General features: G+C 38.1%; 1 pseudogene across 1 annotated transcript; it reads left to right on the forward strand.

Annotated features, from left to right (window-relative positions):
• Nucleotides 1-1,104: 1,104 nt before the first annotated feature.
• LOC307069069 (histone deacetylase 1-like) lies at nucleotides 1,105-26,735 on the forward strand (annotated as a pseudogene). Its single transcript has 3 exons — nucleotides 1,105-1,160; nucleotides 1,345-2,697; nucleotides 26,623-26,735. The product of its transcript is annotated as a histone deacetylase 1-like (transcript).
• The last annotated feature ends 576 nt before the right edge of the window (nucleotides 26,736-27,311 follow it).

Genomic DNA, 27,311 nt, shown 5'->3' on the forward strand with positions numbered 1-27,311 from the left:
AACCACTGCGCCACCAGGGAGGCCCGGAGCAGCTGTCTTTATCCTCGTGTCCAGAGAGTGATACTGGGACACTCATAATTTGAGGAAAGAATTATTAAAGAAAATATTTAGAGACCTTGGTGATGTTATATGTTCCATCTGAACATCCTGAGACATAATATTAAGAAACAATGATTGTAATATTTGTGCGTTTAATTTGAAACTTTGTAGCAGGCTATTAGAGGACCTAGGGTTCAATCTTAGCTCCACTGCATGTTAGCTTTGTGTACTTGGACAAGTCACTTATCTCCATGTGATTCTCAGTTTCTTTATCAGTAAATTGGAGATAATATGATCTCCTCTGCTTATCTTGCAAGGTTGAGAAAAACCAAATAAAAGAGCACTGGTGAAAGCTTTTAAAGACCATAAAGATTAAACATAAAAGGATTATTAGGAAAATCCTGAATAATTTCTATGTTGTTAGGTTAGGTCATACCAGCTTATCAAAGTGAATTGTTTTGTATATATTGTTCTTCTTGAAGTTCAAAGAAGAATAGAGCAAATGATGTCCCTTTATAATATGGAAACCTTTGATCTTCTGAAGGTAGTTATTTCCATAGAAACTCTAAATCTGCTGTGGAGCATCCCAAATGCTCATTTCCTCCCATGGCTTTGGGTGATAAAAGAGGCAGATACAAGGCAGAATTGGGAAACACAGTAGCCATTGTGTGTTGACAGGGCCAAGGTGACTTATGTTTTTTTTTTCAATGTGTTGTGGGCCTTGATAGCACATTAATGACTGGCTAGTGTCCTTACCCTGTGTAATCTTGTATGGACAATCTACCTGAAGTCTAGAGGGTGGTATATTGTAATGGCCAAGAGCAAGAGATTTAAGGGAAGGTAAATAATTGCTTTAGATCCTGGCTCTGCTATTTAATAGCTGTGTGATTGAGAGTAAGTTACATAAACTCACTGAGCCTGAGGTTCCAGGTTCCATTAAAATGGACATGACAGTAGTATACAACTCATTTAGGGATGTTGGGAGGATTGAATGAGTTAATATATGTAAAGAGGCTGAGCAGAGCCGCTGGCAGGAGGGCAGAGGGACCTACGGAGGGGAGCAAGATGGCTCAGACTCAGGGCACCAGGGGGAAAGTCTGTTACTACTACGATGAGTTTTTGTGAGAATCCAGTAAGAAAATGAATGTGAATGTGCTTTGACACCATAAAGTGTAACGATGTGCAAGAGGTGAACTGTGACTTACAATAATTCTGAGTAGTGATGGTTATTTTTCTGTTGTGGGAGTGAATTCCCTGGAGATATAGTGAGGGGATGTTGGAAATTACATTGGATGTAGTTTCCAGTTATGTTGTATATTATGGACAAGGCCACCCAATGAAGCCTCACTGAATCTGCATGACTCACAATTTGCTCCTTAACTATGGCCTCGACTGAAAGATGGAAATTTATCACCCTCACAAAGCCAATGCTGAGGAGAGAACCAAGTACAACACTGATGACTACATTAAATTCTTGCGCTCCATCTGCCCAGATAACACGTCCGAGTACAGCAAGCAGATGCAGAGATTCTATGTTGGTGAGGACTGTCCGGTATTTGATGGCCTGTTTGAGTTCTGTCAGCTATCTCCTGGTGGCTCTGTGGCAAGTGCCCTGAAAATAAACAGCAGATGGACATCACTGTGAATTGGGCTGGGGGCTTACACCATGCAAAGAAGTCCGAGGAATCTGACTTCTGTTATGTCAATGTCAATGATATCGTCTTGGCTATCCTGGAACTGCTGAAGTATCACCAGAGAGTGCTGTATGTTGACATTGATATTCACCATGGCGATGGCGTGGAAGAGGCCTTCTATACCACAGACCGAGTCGTGACTGTGTCCTTTCATAAATATGGAGAGTACTTCCCAGGAACTTGGGACCTACGGGATATTGGGGCTGGCAAAGGCAAGTATCAGGCTGTTACCTACCTGCTCCGAGATGGGATTGCTGACGAGTTCTATGAGGCCATTTTCAAGCCGGTCATGTCCAAAGTAATGGAGATGTTCCAGCTCAGTGCAGTCGTCTTACATTGTGGCTCTGATTTCCTGTCTGGGGATCAGTTAGATTGCTTCGATTCGACCATCAAAGGGCAAGCCAAGTGTGTGGAATTTGTGAAGAGCTTTAACCTGCCTATGCTGATGCTGGGAGGAGGTGGCTACACCATTATAATGTCTCCTGGTGCTGGACTTATGAAACAGCTGTGGCCCTGGACATGGAGATCCCTAATGAGCTTTCATACAATGACTACTTTGAATACTTTGAACCAGATTTCAAATTTCACATCAGTCTTTCCAATATGACTAACCAGAACACTAATGAGTATCTGGAAAAGCTCAAACAGCGACTGTTTGAGAGCCTGAGAATGCTGACCCTCATACCTGGAGTCCAAATGCAGGCCATTCCTGAGGATGCCATTCCAGAGGAGAGTGGTGATGAGGATGAAGAAGGCCCTGACAAGCACATCTCACTCTGTTCCTCGGACAAACAAATTGCCTGTGAGGAAGAGTTCTCCGACTCTGATGAGGAGGGAGAAGGAGGTCGCAAGAACTCTTCCAACTTCAAAAAAGCCAAGAGAGTCAAAACAGAAGATGAGAAAGAGAAAGACCCAGAAAAAAAGAAAGAAGTCACAGAAGAGGAGAAAACCAAGGAGGAGGAGGGTCTGAACAGACTTCTCCAGTTCTGGCTTCTTGCCAAGTTCCCCACCTTTATCTTGCACCCCCTCAGATTTTATATTTTCTATTTCTCTGTGTATTTATATAAAAATATATTAAATATAAATATCCTCAGGGACTAGACAGGAACCAGGGCCCTGAGCCCAGGGCACATGTGTTAGGTGAAGCTTTTCTAGTAGCTGCCTCACCACCCATCCCTCCTGAATTCTTAATTTTGAACCATAACGGGTGCCAGGTCTGGCTAGAAGGGATACACTTAAGCACCCATAGGACAAAATCTTGAAGTGCCTGCTTAGTAGCTTTGAAAAGGTGCCCTTATTGAGCATTTTGGAAGGGGTGACTGGATCTTCAGGGACTCCCTGGTCTTTTCAGGCTCCTTAAAGTAACATCAGCCATTTTTAGATTGGTTCTGTTCTCATACCTTTCTACTGGCCCCCAGTAAGCCAAGAAACTCACACTGCCTGCCCTCTCTGTCCTCCCACAATTCTGCAGGTGAAGATTGGTAGTCTAGTTTCCTTTTTGAGATACTGTTTTCATTTTTGTGAGAACCTTTGTAATAAAATGGTACATGTCTATACACTAAAAAAATGTGTATATACAAAGAGACTGAATCCTTGGTACTCAAAAAATATTAACTATTTTATTAGTTAGCCCTCAACATCTGCAATGGACGGGAACAGTAAGAGGTTGTTTCAGGTGAGAACCATCACATCGAATTATGGATATAAGAGTAATGGAGCTAAAAGGATGAATAGAAACAGTGATTGAAAACATAGTTCTGGCATCGTAGAGTCTAGGTTCAGAGTCCAGCTCTGTGACCTTAGAAAAGTCAGTTAACTCTCAGAGCTTCACTTCAAATCATGAGGATCATATTAATTGCTTTTTCACAGGGTGGTTTTGAAGGATCAATTATGTGATGCATATGAAATGCAAAAAAGGATTGTCCCAATCATGTGCATCTGTTATAATTCCTATCGTTAAGTGGTCTTCTGTCCTTCCATCTTTCGCCATGGGCAGAACTGTGAAGTCCTAAACAGTCTGACCTCATGAGTTGAGTCCCACTGAGTTGGAATTAGTGCAAATGTACATGTAGACTCGTGTCCTCCTTTGTACTGTCCTTGAAGGATAGGTCTACTAAAAAGTGAAAGATACCATGCATATATGGCCAATTGATCAAAGGTGCCAAAGCAATTTAGTGGAGGGAAAATAGTCTTTTCAACAAATAGTGCTGGATCAAGCAGATACCAATACAGGAAAAAAGTGAACATGAAATTTTACCTTGTGCCATACACAAAAATCACCTCGAAATGGATAATAAATGTAAATGGATTCTAAATGGAACCAAATATAAAACCCCAAACTCTAAAGTGTTTAGAAGACAACATAGGAGAAAATCTTTGTGACTTTGGGGTAGGGAAAAGTTCATAGATAGAATACAAAAAGCACAAAAGTATTTAAAAAATGATAAATTTAATGTTATCAAAATTAAAAACTCTTGCTCTTTGAAAGATATTGTTGAGAAAATGAAAAGTCAAACCTTGGAATAGAAGAAAATATACACAGCACTTATATCAGACAAAATATTTATATCCAGAATATATAAATGCCTTTTACAGCTCCTTAGTGAGAAAACAACCAATAAAAATGGGCAAAAGATTTGAACAGATATTTCATGAAAGAAGATGGCCATGAATAGCCATCAAATGAATGATACAACCTAGGCTGAATTTAGGAGGGGTGTTGTATGGACTCCATAACAGTTAGGCTGGCATTTGAGGGGATGGGCAGGAAGAGAGGGCAACCCTGCTTCTTCCCACCACCTCTTCCCATACATTTCTCTGTTTTCTCCTTTCCTTTTGCTTCTTATTATCCTCTTGTCCTGAGGAGAAAAGCTTTTGGAGGGTTCAAGTTCAGTGGTCTGTATTTGTCCTAAGGTCATACAGCTGGTTGTAGGCAGAACCAGAAGCCAAAGCCTAGCGTCCTGACTTCCTGGATGCAGATTCTTCATGGGCCAATGAAAGGAGTGTGGCCTGGGGTGCCATGGGCCTGGTTGGTTTCCCTTTCTTTCCACCTTCAGATTAAAGTTGTGTGGTTCTTTAAAACTGGCAGTCCAGCAGAAGTAGAGCCAGTGTTAGTTGCTGAGATCTAGTAGGTGTTTCTGTTTCACCCTGAGTGGCAGAATTACACCTTAGCACTTTGGGCAAAGGTCAGCATTGGCTTTTGGCTCCCTGAATCAAGGCATAAATTTATATAGCTGTAGCAGAGTTATCCTTTCAAGCTGATGTTCTCAGTTATTTGTAAAGTTTTGTAAAACGTTTCTCTCTTGCCGGTCTGAAAAAAAATTGTTTCCCCAGAACTGCCTAGAATCATCTGCCACTAACTAGCTGTGTGACCTTGGGCAGTCACATCCCTCTCTGCACCTCAGTTTCCTCATGAGTAAGACTGGGGATTGAACTAGTTGATCTCTGAGGGCCCTTCAGATTTGACATTTTCTACGGTCTCTTGTTCCATGATTCTGTCAACTGCCTTAACATTGAAATGCCGCCAGCATATATTTAGATATATTTTTTGCTGTCGATTTGCAGTCTCTGGGATTCCTCTGCCTTGTTTATTGCTTCCTTAGAGCTGTATTGCATAATTTGCCTGCTTATGATCTTGCTGTTTCCTATAGATGGTGTCTGAAAGGTGAAGACAAGAGTATTCAGTGCAGGGGCCCAGCCAGAGACCCCTCCCTTTCTGACAACAAAGCTATGTGTTTCTCCCTTTTCTTCTCCTCTGCCCCTCTTCCAGTTTGTTCCATTGCTACATTTGGGTTTTATGATTACATCTGCAATAGCAGGCACAGATGTTTTTCTCACTCAGTTGTATGGTTAATGGTGAAATGGATTTTTTGAGCAGATGCTCACATGTGGGTGCTATTCTTTTCTCTCCTGATACATTCTCTACACAAACAGCAGATTGTGTGTCTGGTGTGAGTTTGAGCCTACCAAGAGAAGAATTCAAGCTGAATAACACTGGGCTGATTTTCAAGCTCCTAAAAAAATAATGCAGGCACTAAATTTGACAAACTCTTTGTAGCGCCCCTGCAGCCCAGATCCAGACCTGTATCTCCAGCCTTTGCCAGTTTTACATGAGGAGGCTGAGATTAAGCATTTGTCCTTTGAAGGGCTGCCTTATGAAGGAAAACGATAACAGATTCAATTTCAAAAGAGCTGGACTCAGTTGCTCTGTCACTGTGACTTCTGAGACTCAAGGCATGTTATTTAACCTCTGTTTCTTCATCTGTGAGAGGGAACTGACAATACAAAGCTGGTGTGGATCATTGAAAGAATTGCCAAGTAGCAGAGGTCCCTACTTAAGTCTAATCCATGTCCACTACTGGGCATGTACAGCTAATTGGAACTGACTGACCAGAAGTCTATTTGCACAAAGGACTGAGAAGCCTCCAGGGAGAGCGGCACATCTGTGGAAGGGTTAAGAGTTTGGGTTTAACCCAAATTTCAGTAGTGCCAGGGTTTCTCATCTTGGGCACTATTAAAATTTTGGGTCAGATAATTGTTTATTGTGATGGCTGTCCTGTTCATTGTAGGATGTGTAGCAGCATCTCTGGCCTCAACCTAGCAGTGCACCCCAGCCCCCCTCAAAGTTGTGACAACTAAAATTGCTTCCAGATATTGCCAAATGTGCTCTAGCGTGGTAGGGGTCCAACTGAGAACCACTGCCTTAGAGGCACTCAATACTGGCTTTAAATTCACTTACTCAATGTCATGCATCTAGTAACCCCCTGTGCTTCAATATTCTCATTTGTAAAATGGGGGCTTAGCTATTTTGCAGAAGTGATTGTTGAGTGAATTAAAACAACAGATTTGTACAAACCTTGGCACATAGTAACACACTAACTCCCTACCACCATAGGACCTTTGGTTGTTTCTTTACCTTTGTCTAAGATATGCTCTTTCTCTCACCCTGTGTCTATCTTGTTGTCTCCAACTCATCCTTCAGATCTCAGCTAAAGAGCCATTTCCATGGGGAAGCCTTCCTTGATTCCTCAGACTATATCAGAGTTCAGAGGACTTGTAGCACTTATTTTGTTGATATTATACATTATAAGACTTGGGGGATCATTTCATTAACATCTGTTGGACTGCTAGACTGTAAGCTTCATGAGGGCAGGTGCTATGTCTCTCTTGTTCATTGTTGAATTGTCAGAGCTCAGGACAGAGCCTGAAACAAAACATGCATTTAATAAAATATTACTGAAGGAAAGGAGGAAGGAAGAAATGAAGAGCTCAACAAACATTGCAAATATCATTAAACTTTAATTCCTCTAAGGAGTTATAGGCAGCTGATCAGCCCAGTAAACAGAATTCAGTGACAAGAGAAGAACAGTAGTTTTGTTTGTTTGTTTGTTTTTATTGAAATATAGTTGATTTACAGTGTCATGTTAGTTTCAGGTGTACAGCACAGTGATTCAGTTATATATATATATATATATATATATATATATATATATATATATATGTATGTGTATGTGTATATATATATACTTTTTCCAGATTCTTTTCCCTTATAAGTTGTTACTAAATATCAAGTATAGTTCCCTGTGCTATACAGTAGGTCCTTGTTGTTTATCTATTTTATATATAGTCGTGTGTATCTGTTAATCCCAAACTCCTAATTTATCACTCCCCCCCTTTCCCCTTTGGTAGTATAAGTTTGTCTTCTATGTGTGTGGGTCTATTTCTGTTTTGTATATAAGTTCAGTTGTACCTTTTTTTAAGATTCTACATATAAGTGATATCATATGATATTTGTCTTTGTCTGGCTTACTTCACTTATTATTATAATCTCTAGATCCATCCATGTTGCTGTAAATGGCATTATTTCATTCATTTCTATAGCTGAGTAGTATTCCATTGTATAAATATACCACATCTTCTTCATCCGTCAGTGGGCATTTAGGTTTCTTCCATGTCTTGGCTATTGTGAATAGTGCTTCAATGAACATTGGGGTGCATGTAACTTTTCGAATTATGGTTTTCTCTGGATATACAGTAAGTCCCCTACATATGAACAAGTTCCATTCTGAGAGCGCATTCATAAGTCCAATTTGTTTGTAGGTCCAACCAAGTTAGCCTAGGTACCCAACTAACACAATCGGCTATATAGTACTATACTGTAATAGGTTTATAATACTTTTCACACAAAAATACATAAAAAACAAACACAAAAAATAAAGCAAACATTTTTGATCTTACAGTATAGTATCTTGAAAAGTAAAGTAGTATAGTACAACAGCTGGCATATAGGGGCTGGCATCGAGTGAACAGGCAAGAAGAGTTACTGACTGGAGGAGGGAAAGGAGGTGGGAGGTGGTAGAGGTGAAGGATCATCAGCAATAGGAGATAGAAAGCAAGCTGCAATTTCACTCATGCCTGACGTTGATAGAACACACGTTCACATCTTTTGAAAGTTCACAACTTGAAGGTTTGTATGTTGGGGACTTACTGTATGCCCAGGAGAGGGATTGCAGGATCATATTGTAGCTCCATTTTTAGTTCTTTAAGGAACCTCCATACTGTTCTCCATAGTGGCTGTACCAATTTACACTCCCACCAATATTGTACGAGGGTTCCTCTTTCCCTACACCCTCTCCAACATTTATTATTTGTACACTTTTTGATGATGGCCATTCTGACTGGAGTGAGGTGATACCTCATTTTAGTTTTGGTTGCATTTCTCTAATAATTAGCAATGTTGAGCATTTTTTCATGTGCCTGTTGGCCACCTGTATGTCTTCTTTGGAGAAATATCTATTTAGTTCTTCTGCCCATTTTTTGATTAATACACAGAAATCTGTTGCATTTCTATACACTAATAATGAAAGATCAGAAAGAGAAATTAAGGAAAAAATCCTATTTACCATCACATGAAAAAGGATAAAAGGCCTAGGAATAAACCTACCTAAGGAGGCAAAAGACCTGTACTTTGAAAACTATAAGACGCTGATGAAAGAAACTGAAGATGACACAAACAGATGGAAAGATATACTGTATTTTGGGATTGGAAAAATCAATTTTGTCAAAATGACTATACCACCTAAGGCACACTACAGATTCAATGCAATCTCTATCAAATTACCAACGACATTTTTCACAGAACTAGAACAAAAAATTTTACAATTTGTATGGAAACACAAAAGACTCCAAATAGCCAAAGCAATCTTAAGAAAGAAAAATGGAGCTGGAGGAATCAGGTTCACTGACTTCAGACTATACTACAAAGCTACAGTAATCAAAGCAGTATGGTACTGGCACAAAAACAAACATATAGATCAATGGAACAGGATAGAAAGCCCAGAAATAAACCCACGCACCTATGGTCAATTAATCTACGACAAAGGAGGCAAGACTATACAATGGGGAAAAGACAGCCTCTTCAATAAGTGGTGCTGGGAAAACTGGATAGCCACATATAAAAGAATGAAATTGGAACATTCTCTAACACCATATACAAAAATAAATTCAAAATGGATTAAATACCTAAATGTAAGGCCAGATACTATAAAAGTCCTAGAGGAAAACATAGGCAGAACTTGACATAAGTCTCAACAATATCTTTTTGGATCTGTGTCCTGGAGTAATGGAAATAAAACCAAAAATAAACAAATGGGGCCTAGTTAAATTTAAAATCTTTTGCAAAGGAAAAAGTAAAGGAAACCATAAACAAACCCAAAAGACAACCCACGGACTGGGAGAAGATATTTGCGAACAATGCAACTGACAAGGGATTAATTTCCAAAATATGCAAACAGCTCATACAGTTCAATATCAAAAAAGAGCAGTAGTTTTAAGGGAAGTCTGTCACTCAAAACTCTCTCCAGCTTGGTTCCCATAGACTTTGTGGGATTTGGTGAGTGCAGTAAATGTAATACCTCTTTTCTACCCCAGTTTGGAACTAAAAGATTCAGACAGATGGAGATCAACAATATCATCTTCATTCCTAAAAACAGCTGGATTTAGAGAACAAAGTTTAGGTGTGCAGCAAGAATGAACCTCCTAATTCTGCACCCCAGAATTAGCTAGAGTTACCTAGTCAAAGGCAGCACTCAACAAATGCAGCACACCCCATCCAGTGGGGCCGTGCATCTCTAAAACTCATGGTGTGCAAAACTAAGACTGTTAGCTTCCTGATGGCAGGCCTGTCCAAAAGGGAGAAGCAAGAAGTGTTAAGCTGAGTGAAGACTGTCCTCCTCCTGGGGAGAAAGGCCAGTGGTATTACTCCAGTGTATGTCCCCCCATTTAGGAACATGATACCATGGGAAAGAACATCACTCCACCTCCACTCCTGCCAACAGATTTATATCTGCATCCAAAGGAAATAGAGAATTGGCAGCAAAAACTGGCATGGGTATTTCATTAAAGAGCCTGTAATATATTGAGACTCAAGAAGTATTGCTCTGGGACTTCTCTAACTAATTACAGTGTAGAAAGGTAGAGAGGTGATCTTCTCCATTTTTCCACAGAACTCTGCAGCTGTGGCACATTGAAAGCTCCAGTACATTGATCTCACCAGTTGTTTCTGGGAGAGAATGCAGCCCCCATGGAAATGGTAGTGGGTTCCTCCAAATGTGGGTGTGATCTGTGGATGAAGTAGTACTCAGTGTAGGGCTTTCTAGTTCAGGAGAAGAGACCATGCTTAGTTGGCAATTTTCAGAGGCTAGTATTACAAGGACCAATGAAATTATGCATGCACCCCTATTTTATTAAAAATTTTTTGAACTTTAGTTTTTCTTTTACTTTTTATTTTTTGTACCATATTCAAAGATTACTTTCCATTTAACATTATTACAAAATATTGGCTATATTCCCTGTGTTGTACAATGCATCTCTGAGCCTATCTTACACCTAATTTGTACTTTCCACTACCCCACCCCTGTGATGCCCCCACACACACACTGGTAACCACAAGTTTTTTCTCTATATCTTTGAGTCTGCTTCTTTTTTGTTATATTCACTAGTTTGATTTATTTTTTTACATTCCATATATGTGACATCATACAGTATTTGTCTTTCTTTGTCTGACAGTTTATTTAGCATAATGCCCTCCAAGTTCATCTGTGTTGATGCAAATGGCAAAATTTCATTCTGTTTTATGGTTGAGTATTCCATTGTATATATATACACTGCATCTTCTTTATCCATTCATCTGTTGATGGACACTTAGGTTGTTTCCTTATCTTGGCAATTGTAAATAATGCTGCTGTGGACATTGGGGTGCACCTATCTTTTCAAATTAGTGTTTGTGTTTATATATATATACACCCCCCCCACACACACATATATATATATAACCAGGAGTGGAATTGCTGGGTCATATGATAGTTCTATTTTTAGTTTTTTGAGGAACCTCCATACGATTTTCCACAGTGGCTTCACCCATTTACATTCCCACCAACAGTGTATGAGGATTCCCTTTTCTCCACATCCTCGGCAACATTTGTTATTTGTTTTCTTTTTGATGATAGCTATTCTGACAGATGTGAGGTGATATCTCATTGTGGTTTTGATTTGCGTTTCCTTGATGATTAGTGATGTTGAGCATCTTTTCATATGCCTGTTGGCCATCTGCATTTCTGCTTTGGAAAAATGTCTGTTCGGTTTTTGTGACCATTTTTTAATCGGGTTGCTTGTTTTTTTGATGTTGAGTTGTATGAGCTGTTTATATATATATAATCCCTTATTGGTTATATCATTTGCAAATATCTTCTTCCATTCAGCAGGTAGTCTTTTCATCTTGTCAATGGTTTCCTTTGCTGAATGTACCCCTATTTAAAACCCTGAGCTATGTAAATCAGGCAGATTTGTACATGAGTGCAAAAGCTCTGTAAGCTGTAAATCCATTCAAATACGAAGGGCCATTGAAATTTTCCTTTTCATGGTTTCATTTGTTGCATTTCTAACCTGATACACTTTTAGGACCTCAGGTGTTCATGATATTTTAGTGCCCATTTGCTGTGGTGTGGCTACTTTTCAGAATCAAGACATGGGTAGGTAGGCGTGGTGGCTTGAGAACAAAATAGAATGATCCATGCCAGTACTCAACGAAGCCTTGGTGTTCTTGTACAGTCAGATACATTAAAATAGTTATTCACTAATTTATTCATTAAACCTCAACTTACTAAGTAGCCTGTGGGAGGTTTGCTTTCACCAGTTTTAAACTGGGAATAATACCAATAGCTCATTCTCAGCACTGTTAATGCGGATTTAAATGAGGTAATGAATGCAAGGTACTTACTATAGTTTCAAGCACATGTTTGTTTGTTTTAATCCATAACACTTATTACTACCATTATATTATACAATATATTTCTTTGTATATAGTCTACTTTCCCCTGCCAAAATGCAAGCTCTATGAAGGCAGGGACTTGATTTTGGTTTTGAATCTCCAGAGCCTTGCAAAGTGGAGGTGCTCAATAATTACTAGTTGAATGAATTAATGAACACTCAATAAATAAGTTTCCCTAAATTCCAGACTCGTGTGCTATGTCCTAATCTTCATTTCTGCTTGAATGACCAATAGACAACTTAAACCTATCATGTCCAAACTAAACCCTTGGTTCCCACTGTACCACCTTCCCCTCAACGACAAATCAGCTTCTCTTTGTGTTTTTCATTTTAGTAAATGGTAACTCCATCATTCCAGTTGCTCTAACCAACAACTTTAGAATCATCCTTAGGTACTTTCTTTTTCTAATCCTTCACTTCTAATCTATCAGCAAGTTCTGTTCCCTCTATCTCTGAAATATATCTAAAATATAACCATTTCCTAGAGCTTCCACTGCTATCCACCTAGTCCAAGTCACCATCATTTCTTGCCCAGAAAATTGCTTCTATGATTATCATCTAATTGTGTCCTTCTTATCATATATTTATTTTTTTAAATATAAATATGATCATATCACATCTCTGCTCAAATGTTCTGAAAACCTCCCAAGCCACTGTACTTAAAATACCACTCCTGCACTTTATTCCTTTACTCTACTCAACTTGTCATAATATATATCACTACTTGATTTTATATGATTTGTTTGGTTATCTATTGCTATCCAGTAAAATATAAACTCCAAAGAGTCTTTGTAATTTTCTTCATATATCCTTCAGTCTAGAACACTGCATGGCAACAATGATGACTGACGTCTGTCATGTGTGTGACTGTGTGTCTGTGTGAATGTGTGGCTGTATCAGTGTGAGATTATGTGTGAGTGTGTGAGTGTGATTGTGTGAGTATATGTAGTAGTGGATGAGAGTGAGAATGTGTGAGAGAGAAATTAAAAACTTTACAGACAAGCAAATGCTAAGAGAATTCAGCACCACCCAACCAGCTTTACAACAAATGCTAAAGGAGCTTCTCTAAGTAGGAAACACAAGAGAAGGAAAAGACCTACAATAACAAACCCAAAACAATTAAGAAAATGGGAATAGGAACATACATATCGATAATTACCTTAAATATAAATGGATTAAATGTTCCCACCAAAAGACATAGACTGGCTGAATGGATAGAAAAAAAAAGACCTGTATATATGCTGTGTACAAGAGACTCACTTCAGACCTAGGGACACATACAGACTGAAAGTGAGGGGATGAAAAAAGATATTCCATGTAAATGGAAATCAAAAGAAAGCTGGAGTAGCAATTCTCATATCAGACAAAATAGACTTTAAAATAAAGACTATTACAAGAGACAAAGAAGGACACTACATAATGATCAAGGGATCAATCCAAGCAGAAGATGTAACAATTGTAAATATTTATGCACCCAACATAGGAGCACCTCAATACATAAGGCAAATGCTAACAGCCATAAAAGGGGAAATCGACAGTAACACACTCATAGTAGGGGACTTTAACAGCCCACTTTCACCAATGGACAGATCATCCAAAATGAAAATAAATAAGAAAACACAAGCTTTAAATGATACATTAAACAAGATGGACTTCATTGATATTTATAGGACATTCCATCCTAAAACAAGAGAATATACTGTCTTCTCAGTGCTCATGGAACATTCTCCAGGATAGATCATACCTTGTGTCACAAATCAAGCCTTGATAAATTTAAGAAAATTGAAATTGTATCAAGTATCTTTTCCGACCACAATGCTATGAGACTAGGTATAAATTACAGGAAAAAATCTGTAAAAAAATACACACACATGGAGACTAAACCATACACTACTTAATAGCCAAGAGATCACTGAAAAAATCAAACAGGAAACCAAAAAGTACTTAGAAACAACTGACAATGAAAACACGATGACCCAAAACCTATGGGATGCAGCAAAAATAGTTCTAAGGAGGAAGTTTATAGCAATACAGTCCTACCTCAAGAAACAAGAAACATCTCAAATAAGCAACCTAACCTTACACCTAAAGCAATTAGAGAAAGAAGAAAAAAAAGACCCCCAAGTTAGCAGAAGGAAAGAAATCATAATGGTCAGATCAGAAGTAAATGAAAAAGAAATGAAGGAAACAGTAGCAGAAATCAATAAAACGAAAAGCTAGTTCTCTGAGAAGATAAACAAAATTGATAAACCATTAGCCAGACTCATCAAGAAAAAAAGGGAGAAGACTCAAATCAATAAAATTAGAAATGAAAAAGGAGAAGTAACAAATGACACTGTAGAAATACAAAGGATCTTAAGAAATTACTACAAGCAAATATATGCCAATAAAATGGACAACCTGGAAGAAATGGACAAATTCTTAGAAAAGCACAGCCTTCCGATTCTGAACCAGAAAGAAATAGAAAATATAAACAGACCAATTACATGCACTGAAATTGAGACTGTGATTAAAAATCTTCCAACAAACAAAAGCCCAGGACCAGATGGCTTCACAGTCGAATTGTATCAAACATTTAGAGAAGAGCTAACACCTATCCTTCTCAAACTCTTCCAAAATATAGCAGAGGGAGGAACACTCCCAAACTCATTCTATGAGGCCACCATCACCCTGATACCAAAACCGTACAAAGATGTCACAAAGAAAGAAAACTACAGGCCAATATCACTGATGAACATACATGCAAAAATCCTCAACGAAATACTAGTGAATAGAATCCAACAGCACATTAAAAGTATACACCATGATCAAGTGGGGTTTATTCCAGGAATGGAAGGATTCTTCAATATATGCAAATCAATGAATGTGATACACCATATTAACAAATTGAAGGAGAAAAACCATATGATCATCTCAATAGATGCAGAAAAAGTGTTGGACAAAATTCAACACCCATTTATCATAAAAGCCCTCCAGAAAGTAGGCATAGAGGGAACTTACCTCAACATAATAAAGGCCATATATGACAAACCCACAGCCAACGTCGTTCTCAATGGTGAAAAACTGAAACCATTTCCTCTAAGATCAGGAACAAGACAAGGTTGTCCACTCTCACCAGTATTATTCAACATAGTCTTGGAAGTTTTAGCCACAGCAATAGGAGAAGTAAAAGAAATAAAAGGAATCCAAATTGGAAAAGAAGTAAAGCTGTCACTGTTTGCAGATGACATGATACTATACATGGAGAATCCTAAAGATGCTACCAGAAAACCACTAGAGCTAATCAATGAATTTGGTAAAGTTGCAGGATACAAAATTAATGCACAGAAATCTCTTGCATTCCTATACACTAATGATGAAAAATCTGAAAGAGAAATTAAGGAAACACTCCCATTTACCATTGTAACAAAAAGAATAAAATATCTAGGAATAAACCTACCTAAGGAGACAAAAGACCTGTATGCAGAAAACTATAAGACACTGATGAAAGAAATTAAGGATGATACAAACAGATGGAGAGATGTACCATGTTCTTGGATTGGAAGAATCAACATAGTGCAAATGACTCTACTACCCAAAGCAATCTACAGATTCAATACAATCCGTATCGAACTACCAATGGCAGTTTTCACAGACATAGAACAAAAAAACATCACAATTTGTATGGAAACACAACAGACCCTGAATAGCTAAAGCAATCTTGAGAAAGAAAAATGGAGCTGGAGGAATCAGGCTCCCTGACTTCGGACTATACTACAAAGTTACAGTAATCAAGACAGTATGGTACTGGCAGAAAAACAGAAATGTAGATCAGTGGAACAGGATAGAAAGCCCAGAAATAAACCCACACACATAAGGTTACGTTACGTTTGATAAAGGAGGCAAGAATATACAATGGAGGAAAGACAGCCCCATCAAAAAGTGGTGCTCGTAATACTGGACAGCTACATGTAAAAGAATGAAATTTGAACACTTCCCAACACCATACACAAAAATAAATTCAAAGTGTATTAAAGACCAAATGTAAGACCAGACACTATAAATCTCTTAGAGGAAACATAGGCAGAACAGTCTATGATGTAAATCACAGCAAGATCCTTTTTAACCCACCTCATAGAGAAATGTAAATAAAAACAAAAATAAACAAATGGGACCTAATGAAACTTAAAAGCTTTTGCACAGCAAAGGAAACCATAAATAAGATGAAAAGACAACCCTCAGAATGGGAGAAAATACTTGCCAACGAAGCAACTGACAAAGATCAATCTCCAAAATTTACAAGCAGCTCATACAGCTCGATTGAAAAAAAACAAACAACCCAATCCAAAAATGGGCAGAAGACCTAAATAGACATTTCCACAAAGAAGATATACAGATTGCCAACAAACACATGAAAGGATGCTCAACATCACTAATCATTAGAGAAATTCAAATCAAAACTACAATGAGGTATCACCTCACTCCAGTCAGAATGGCCATCATCAAAAAATCTACAAACTGGGGCTTCCCTGGTGGCGCAGTGGTTGAGAGTCCGCCTGCCGATGCGGGGGACGCGGGTTCGTGCCCCGGTCCGGGAGGATCCCGTGTGCCGCGGAGCAGCTGGCCCCGTGGGCCGTGGCGGCTGGGCTTGCGCGTCCGGAGCCCGTGCTCCACAATGGGAGAGGCCACAGCAGTGAGAGGCCCATGTACCGCAAAAAAAAAAAAAAAAAAATCTACAAACTGTAAATGCTGGAGAGGGTGTGGAGAAAAGGGAACCCTCTTGCACTGTTGGTGGGAATGTAAATTGATACAGCCACTATGGAGAACAGCATGGAGGATCCTTAAAAATCTATAAATAGAACTACCATATGACCCAGCAATCCCACTACTGGGCATATACCCTGAGAAAACCATAATTCAAAAAGAGTCATGTACCACAATATTCATTGCAGCTCTATTTACAATAGCCAGAACATGGAATCAGCCTAAGATTAATTGATAGATGAAAGGATAGAGAAGATGTAGCACATATGTACAACAGAGTATTGCTCAGCCATATAAAGAAGTGAAATTGAGTTATTTCTAGTGAGGTGGATGGACCTAGAGACTGTCATACAGAGTGAAGTAAGTCAGAAAGAGAAAAACAAATACCGTATGCTAACACATATATATGGAATCCAAAAAAAAAATTGTTTTGAAGAACCTAGGGGCAGGACAGGAATAAAGACGCAGACGTAGAGAATTTACTTGAGGACACGGGAAGGGGTAAGGGTAAGCTGGGACGAAGTGAGAGAGTGGCATGGACATATATACACTACCAAATGTAAAAAGATAGCTAGTGGGAAGCAGCCACATAGGACAGGGAGACCAGCTCGGTGCTTTGTGACCACCTAGAGGGGTCGGATAGGGAGAGTGGTAGGGAAACGCAAGAGGGAGGAGATATGGGGATATATGTGTATGTGTAGCTGATTCACTTTGTTATAAAGCAGAAACTAACACACCCTTGTAAAGCAATTATACTCCAATAAAGATGTTAAAAAATTAAAAAAAAAGATAAAAGCCACTGTATAGGGAGTAAAATATTGAATAAAACCTGAAAAAAAAAGAAAATAAGGGATATCCAGCCTGGCATTATCATGCATAGAATAAGTATTATGTGAAAATCTTGACTATAATAACAATAATTTCACTGAAATAAAGGCAAGAAAAAATTATAGAACAGATATACAGTAAACTATAAATTATTTTATATTATTAATCATGCGTATATTGTCAGCCCACCAACAGAACATCCAGACATGTATAATATATTAATTCTGTCACATTTGATATTTTCCCTACATTTAGTAATATAAAAAGCATATATTTATACATTTAAAAAATTCTCAACATGAAGGTAAGATACCGAGGTAGAATATATCATATTTAACATATGTGGACGTCTATTTAAACTTTTTTCTTAGCACCACATATTTTAGGGGTGGGCCTGTCTAATACTGCTTCCACCCAGTTCATAGCTACCCTCAGGTCTCACCTGAATTATTGCAGTAGTCTTCTCACTGTTTTCCCTGCTACATGCCATCACGCCATCTATTCTTAACACTGTAGTCAGGATGACTGCTGAAATGTAGTCAGATTGAATCATTCCTATATTCAAAACCCTTCAAAGGTTCTTCGTGTCTTCAAAGCATATCTTCAAAGCATTACAATGGCTTACAAAGGTCCCACAGCCCCTTGTTATCTCTGAGTTTCATCTCCTACTACCCCTCCTAGCTTATTGCCTTCTCTTTTACTTAGTTTTCATACTACTGTTCAAGGCACACTTCTGCCTCAGGGCTTTTTCATTCATTCCAATGACACTTATGAGCAGTGATTCATCTGAGAATGTGTTAGATCCCCCTCATAGGGGTTCCCATAACCCTCTGAACTTCCATGTCAAACATTTGCCATAATTTATTATATCAGTTTAGGTATTGGTTTCCGTAAGTGGATTTCGAGGGTCCTGAGAACAGGGAACCTGAGAGCCATATCCTCAGTGATTAACACAGTGTCTGGCAATAATAAGCGGCGTTTTAGTGTTTGTGTACTTTTCTAAGCACTGACTATATATTAAGTGATTAATCCTAACAAATCATTTGAACAGGTATTATTACTCCCCAATTTACAGACGAAAAGAACAAGGCACAGAGATTAAGCAAATTGCCCAAGGTCACAAAGAATAATTGCTAGAGCCAGAATTTGAACCTAGCCTGACTGCCCAGCTCCAGAGCTTTTGCTCCAAACCAACATATTGTACTGCCTCTGGAGCAAGATAAATGTAACGCTGCAATACACGTTTTATAAATGAATGCACAGAGGATAGGGCACGTGTAGGCTCAGTGGATGGCACTTATAGAAGACAACCTGTCAAGAGAGGCTAAAAAGACCCCTGTGCCAGTAGGCAATGACTCTGAACCCACTGAAAACACAAGGGTGACCCATAGACACCTGATTTTTCTCCATGATCGTCGCAACTAGCTGAGTGTGCCATATTCTTCTTTCCTGGAAGCACTGCTTACATTACTAGCAGAGTATTCTTAAGGAAACCTTCCTGTTCCTGACATAGTATCCTTATTTGAAAGTAACAAGGCCATCATTGTAAATCAGAAAAAGAAAAATGCATTGTTCATGAACCTTAAAAATAATGAAAGGGATAAATAAGGATGAGAGATGGAAAGGGTATTTTTCTTCTCAGAATATTTTTAAAAATCATCACACTACTCTTAGTTGAAGCAACAGTATGTGATTTATATATTATAGTGTTATGAGTAGCCTGCTTACTAATTCTTAATATCTTATCATTCTCTTATCCTATTCATTGTTTTGTATGAAGCTCATTTACTCAGAAGAACTTTGTCCAAACACAGTAGAAAAATATTCTTGAAATGTTTGGCAGGCCACAAGTGCAGAATATTTGAAAGAAAATGTCATGTTGTGCCCACCTGGGTATATTTTTATATATCTTTGTTCCTTCTGAGCCTACCGATGTGAACTCCACCTGTCTTCAGTAGCTGTTTGAAGAGACTAAAACAGTTTAGACACCACTAGATCTCCATGCCATCAGACAATCTAGGGAATTGGTTGAGAAAGTCAAACCTGAGTGTGTGCTACAAGGTATTCACTGGAGGGTAGATAGGCGTTTCAGAAAACAGACTTATCTTGACAGCCAACCTCTCTCTTACAGAAGTCACTCATCGTGGGTTACTTAGGGAAGACAGTAAGTTTTATATAAGGGGGGATTTTATTTTAGGTCTTAGGGTAATTTAATAGGGGGGAGAACTCTCACACCCTTGTTAATTCACTGATAGACGGTGTTAACTGTCCATACAGGCAATTGATTTAGTGACACAGTATGCCAAAATGGCTCTGCAGTTTAGCTGAAAGTCGCCAGAAAAGAGAGAATACCATTCCCACAGACAAACACATAACCGCTTTTCTGACTTAGGCTGTCTTAAGGATTTCATTATTTTTTATTTATTTTAAACATCAGTTTCTTTTCATGTCATTGGGAAGATTAATATGATTCATAAAGACTTGATGTTGTAGCTAGGGTGAGGCTATGGAATAGTACACCGTTTTGTCAGATCAATTAGGCATTAATTAATGACTTACTGAGCACATAAACATTCCAAGTTTTATTTAAAGTTTGGGGGAAGCGGTGGTATATGTGTGCACAATACATTTCTGTGAAGTACCTCTTCTATTCTCCAGAAACCTAGAGATCAAACTGTGGTACTGAAAATAGGCTGATTAAAAGTTCACTCTTTCCTGGACTATGGTGGTAATCTCATTGGTCTCTCCACATCCACTTTTTCTCACACTTAATCCAGCCCCAGAGAAATTGAAGTGATCAGCCTGTAACTAATAAGATTATGACATTTCACTGTTTAAATCTGTATAATGGCTTCAATTTTATTGATAGAGGAATTCAAATTCTTTATTATGGAATGAAATGAGCATCATCATTGTCACCTGTCATAGCTTCTTATGCCTATCCTCACATAACCAAAATATAAACCACACTGGACTATTCTCAGAAAACAGCTTAGACTTCTAAATTCCATGCTTTTGAACATTCTCTTATCATTCCGTGAATGCCCCTGACACAGATTTCATGAAGTCTTGACTCTAGTTGTATCCTAGAGAAACTCTCAGTCTACTGTGAAAGACAGACAGCCAAAATAGACAATTACTCTTCTGATTGCAGCAGAACGGTAAAGAGAATTGAAAATACTCCTGTAATGAACACCTAGTAATGTTTAATTGGATATAACAGAATTCTTTTATGTACATAGTTGAGATCATAGTTTCTGGTGTCAGAAATGAAGAGAGACCTGATAACCGGAGCAGAAAGTACATGACTTAATGCTGTAACTATTACAGGGATAGGAATGATAAGGGGTTATGAGTGTCAATAATCTAAGGGTTAGGGTTTTTGACATTTATCTAAGGAGAGGAGATTAGGCCTTGGGCTCACACAAGAGAAACAATTTGAAGTTAAGATGCTGATCTAAAGATAGGACCATGGAAAAGCTACAGTTTTGGCTAAAGGATGAATTATGGGGGAAAAAATGACACAAAACAAATCAAGATTCCCAAAGCCCAGGAAGAATTTTTGTCTCTATGTTTCTGGGTAGAAAATTTTCAAAATATCTCTCTTAACAATTCAAAATGCTAGGTCTGCAACACATGTGGATTTGGGTTAACAGGTCCCCTCCACCTGTGTGATGTAAGAAGTTCCAAGCCAAGAAATCAGCATAAGATTGGGGATAAGCTTCTACTGTCCCTGGACATTGGCAAACACAAAATCATCCTGAAGAGATGTGCCTATGGGCCAGGTGATCCACAATTCCTTCATACACAGTTGTACAGAAAATAACTCACAATCCAAAATTTAAAAACACAGAAGGAAATGATCCATCATGAGTGAGAACAGCAGACACAGCAAAATGGAAGCTTCATACCCTTCCCTCATTCCACTCAGTAGATCTTAAAATAATCTGATAGACTATAAAATAAATGTTTATGATAATTAAAGATCTAGTTGGAATAAAACCCATGAGATAACAAGACAAATTGAGATGATTTTCATACCTTACAATTCACCCTTTAAATGTGTACAGTTTTGGGCTTCCCTGGTGGCGCAGTGGTTGAGAGTCCACCTGCCGATTCAGGGGACACAGGTTCGTGCCCCGGTCCGGGAAGATCCCACATACCGCGGAGCGGCTGGGCCCGTGAGCCATGGCTGCTGAGCCTGCGCGTCCGGAGCCTGTGCTCCGCAACGGGAGAGGAACAGTGAGAGGCCCGCGTACCGCAAAAAAAAAAAAAAAAAAAAAGTGTACAGTTTTATCCACAAAGTTCCTTTTCACTTGTAAGGTAACATCCACAGATTCCAGGGATTGGACATCTTTGGGTGGCCATTATTCTTCCTACTACAACTGTCAAAATATTTTAAGGGTTATTTTTGTTGCTGTTGTTTGTTTTGTTTTATTTTTGCATCACAGAAGAGAAGCCAGAGAATAGTTTCCCAGAATCCCCTCTCCTAAATTGTTCTGGATTAAAGTTTGCCAATGAGAGGCACTTGCATGAGATTTAGAAGGTGGAGCAGTCTATTATACTCTGGCAGCAGTTGCAGCCAGATGCATAGGCAGATGTGAGATTCACAGGAGATTCCTAGTAAGCTCTTGAGAGACATCTGCTTTGTAGTGGCAGACAGGGATAGACATTGGGAGCTTCCTCGAGATCCTTGAAAATCACAACAGCTTCCCAGCATATAAGTAACATATGATAGGAAACAAGCATCATTTCCATACCTTGGCAGATTATCATACTTCTTTCTAAGTATGGATCAGCTCCTTTGTATTTTCAATACTGTGAAATTTTTCTGAGTTCCTTTAATGTGAGCGTCATTTCTTCTGTGACATTTTCATCCTTTCCATTACAATCACTCTCCCGTTTCATGTTTGGTTTTATTTTATTTTTTTTGTCTTCTGGCTACACCTTCATTTGTTGGCCAATTCCATTTTTCTATTATCCATTTTTATAAAATGTCACATGGCTTTATCACTGGGAGGAAAGTATGTAACACATTTAGCATGCATGCTCTGCTGTCTGTGTCTGAACTGGGTATCAGATGTTTAGTGACCAATCACTGACAGATTGTGTGAGAAGTGATGTGACTGGTCATTTATCATGATGTGTATTTGTTATTTACATAGTGATATGTGGACTTAAGGGTTTAGCAGCAAAATCTGTACTTTATGCAATTGTTCAACTGATATACTGTGGTAACTGAAATTTGAACCATATTTTTGGGGCAGTGGTGTTAATAAGGTTAACCATGGTGTATTAGTTTGCTAGTACCACAAATTTATAGCTTAAATAACAGAAATTTATTTTCTCATAGTTCTGGAGGCTGGAAGTCCAAGATCAAAGTATCTGTAGGGTTGGTCTTCCTGAGAGCCATGAGGAAAAGATGTGTTCCAGGCCTATCTCCTTGGCTTGTAGATGGCTGCCTCTTCCATGTATCTTTATATCATTTTCCATCTGTATACGTCTGTGACCAAATTTCCTCTTCGTGTAAGGACATTAGTCATATTGGATTAAGGCCCACCCTAATGAACTCATTTTAACTTAATGACCTCAGTGAATTCCCTATCTCTGTATAAGGTTACATTCTGACATACTGGGGGTTAGAACTTCAAATGAATTTTGGGGTGAGGACACAATTCAGGCCACAACACATGGTAACTGAGATTTGTACAAATACAAATTGTACAAAAAGAGATTATCTTCTGTTTACCTGAATGGACCCTGAGAGATAGAGCTAAAATGTGAGCTTTAGCAGTATCTTCCAAAATGACTCATGAGAGTTATGCTTCATTACCTCTTCCCAAGTGCTAAAAACACTCTTTGTCTTTATTATTGAATGTCAGATTTGTTATGTTTAGAATTTTGTGTCAGCTTTTCTTTTGTTAAGGTCTTTGAAGATAACACTGCACAGTCCTTTTTTCCAAAAATTAAGTATATTTATATAAATTAGAAGGCATAGATCTTAAGTGTTCAGTTGGATGAGTTTTTTTTTAACATCTTTATTGGAGTATAATTGCTTTACAATGGTGTGTTAGTTTCTGCTTTATAACAAAGTGAATCAGTTATACATATAAATAAGTTCCCATATCCCTTCCCTCTTGCGTCTCCCTCCCTCCCACCCTCCCTATCCCACCCCTCTAGTTGGTCACAAAGCACCCAGCTGATCTCCCTGTGCTATGCGGCTGCTTCCCAGTAGCTATCTACTTTACGTTTGGTAGTGTATATATGTCCATGCCACTCTCTCACTTTGTCCCAGCTTACCCTTCCCCCTCCCCATATCCTCAAGTCCATGCTCTAGTAGGTCTGTGTCTTTATTCCTGTCTTAGAACCCCTAGGTTCTTCATGACTTTTTTTCCCTTAGATTCCATATATATGTGTTAGTATACGGTATTTGTTTTTCTCTTTCTGACTTACTTCACTCTGTATGACACACTCTAGGTCCATCCACCTCACTACAAATAACTCAATTTCCTTTCTTTTTATGGCTGAGTAATATTCCATTGTATATATGTGCCACATCTTCTTTATCCATTCATCTGTTGATGGACACTTAGGTTGCTTCCATGTCCTGGCTATTGTAAATAGAGCTGCAATGAACATTTTGGTACCTGACTCTTTTTGAATTAGGGTTTTCTCAGGGTATATGCCCAGTAGTGGGTTTGCTGGGTTGTATGGTAGTTCTATTTTTAGTTTTTTAAGGAACCTCCATACTGTTCTCCATAGTGGCTGTATCAATTTACATTCTCAGCAACAGTGCAAGAGGGTTCCTTTTTCTCCACACCCTCTCCAAAATTTACAAGCAGCTCGTGCAGCTCGATATCAAAAAAACAAACAACCCAATCCAAAAATGGGCAGAAGACCTAAATAGACATTTCTCCAAAGAAGATAAACAGATTGCCAACAAACACATGAAAGAATGCTCAAGATCATTAATCATTAGAGAAATGCAAATCAAAACTACAATGAGATATCATCTCACACCGGTCAGAATGGCCATCATCAAAAAATCTAGAAACAGTTGGGTGAGTTTTAACAATTGTACAGAACCATGTAACCACCACCACAGTTAAGATATAGAACCCTTTCATCACCCTCAAAATTTCCCTTGTGTCTCTTTGTAATCAATCCCCCTTGAACATCCAGACTCAGGCAACCTTTGTTCTGCTTTCTATCACCAAAGAGTAGTTGTGCCTGTTTTTGGATTCCATATAAATTGAACCATGCAGGTATGGCTGGCTTCTTTCACTCAGAATAATGCTTTTGGGATTCATCTTTGTGTTGTGTGTATTAGTAATTTGCTGAGTGGTATTGATTAAAGGGATGTGCCACAATTTATTTTATTCATTCTTCTGTTGATAGACATTTGGGTTGTTTCCAATGCTTTATGAGCATTCTAGTAGAAAACTTTTGTGAACATATGTTTTTATTCTAGGAACAGAATCCCTGGGTCATAGTGTTGATATATGTTTAACTGCAAGAATTTACCAATCAGTTCTCTAGAGTGGCTGTACCATTTTACATTCTTACCAGCAGTGTATGAGTATTACAGCCATTTCACATTCTCAACATCATTTGGAATTACCAGTTTTTTAAAAAAAAATTAGCAATACTAAATGAGTATAAAATAGTATCTTACTGTATTTCCCATATACTAGTGATGCTAATCACCTTTTCATATACCTATCGGCCATTCCTATGTCTTCTTTTGCAGATTAGTTTATTCAAGACTTTTGCCCATTAAAAAAATCGAGTTGTTTGCCTTTTGTTTTTAATGAATAAGCTTTATTTTTAGAGCAGTTTTAGGTGTACAGAAAAATTGATCAGAAAGTACAGAGTTCCCAAATTCCCCCTGCTTCTCTCCCACAAGTTCCTCCTATTATTAACATCTTGCATTAGTGTGGTATATTTGTCACAATTGATGAGCCACTAGTGATACCTTATTATTAATTAAAGTCTGTAGCTAACATTAGAGTTCGCTCTTTGTACATTCTATGGGTATTGAGAAATGTATAATGACATGTATCTATCATTATATTATTATACAGAATAGTTTCATTCCCTACAAATATTCTGTACTCTGCCTATTCATTCCTACCCTTCACCCTACTCCTGGCAACACTAAACTTTTTACTGCCTCCATAGTCTTGCTTTTGCCAGAATGTCATATAGTTGGAATTATACAGTATGCAGCTTTTTTAGATTGTTTCTTTTGCTTATGCAAAAGACTTTAAATATGCATTTAAAGTCTACCGTGTCTTTTTTTGGTTTGATAGCTCATTTTTTATTGCTCAGTAATATTCTATTGTCTGGGTATACCACAGTTTATCCACTCACCTGTTGAAGGACACCTTGGTTGCTTCTAAGTTTTGGCAATAAAACTGCTATAAATATTCATGTGCAGACTTCTGTTTGGACATAAATTTTCAACTCATTTCAGTAAATACCAAGCAATGCAATTGCTGGATTTTATGGTATGTTCAGCTTCGTAAGAAACTGAAAAACTGTCTTCTAAGAGTTGTTTGTCTTTTTATTGTTGTTTTTTAGGAGTGATTTATATATTCTTGATACACATGTTCTATTTAAATACTCTACAATTTATTTACCTATATTGTATATTAGTTCTTGGTGTGTATATGTGTGTATATATGTTCAGTGGCTGTCTCTTCATATTTGTAACAGCATCTTTTGATAAACAATATATTTTTCATTTTTATGAAGTCCAATTTATAATGTTTTTCTTTCCTGGATAGAGGCTTCATAGTTTTAACTTTTACTTTGGGTCTATAATCTATCTCAGGTTAATGTTTAATTATGGAATGAAGTAGGGCATGAGGTTCATCTTTTTCCCATATGGCTATATAGTTGTTCCAGAAGCGAAAAATCTGTAATACCAATAACAATTTGCATTCCTAACCCTGACATCTTTATTTCTGAAAACCATTCTCTGTTATAGGGAATGAGGGTCCCTTGGAGAAATGGCTATTTCCAGAGCTGGGGCCAGAAAAGTACAAGATGAGCCTGGAATATCTTGTCGTCCGAGAAAGAAAGAAAGTTCTCAAAGAATAAGGTAAGCATGTCAAAAGGGCATAGGAGCCAGCTTAAAACTGTTCCCACTGGACAAATCTTGGAAATTTTAGCATCGACATGAATAAAGATAGTAATGGGTCATAATCTATGGAATAAAATAGGAATCCAATAAAAATAAACATGAATAAAAGAGGATGGAAAAATCTCCTTTAAAGTAGAATGTAAACTAATGTTAAATATTTCTTAATAAGTACAAGATAATTGTCTTAACTTTGGAGTGGGGAAACCTGGCAGAAACCATCTTAACCAATTGCTAAAAGTTACCACCACAAAAGGATACTGTGTGCTTTCTGATATGATGCATTGACAAAAACACAGTGACACTTCCACGTATTCCTGCCCCAAAGGCATACTATGAATCTAATAATGGAGAAATATCAGGACCTGAGGAAGACTTTGCAAAGTTACTAGAAAGCCTGCAATCTTGAAAACTAAGGTCATGTCAAGGAAAGACTGGAGAACTGTTCCAGACAGAAGGAGACTAAAGAGACATGACAACTAAATGTAGCACATGATTCTGGACTGGATCCTGGACCTAAACATTTCATTTTGGGG

The sequence above is a fragment of the Hyperoodon ampullatus genome (genome assembly GCF_949752795.1).
Source record: "Hyperoodon ampullatus genome assembly, chromosome: X".
NCBI lineage: Eukaryota > Metazoa > Chordata > Mammalia > Artiodactyla > Ziphiidae > Hyperoodon > Hyperoodon ampullatus.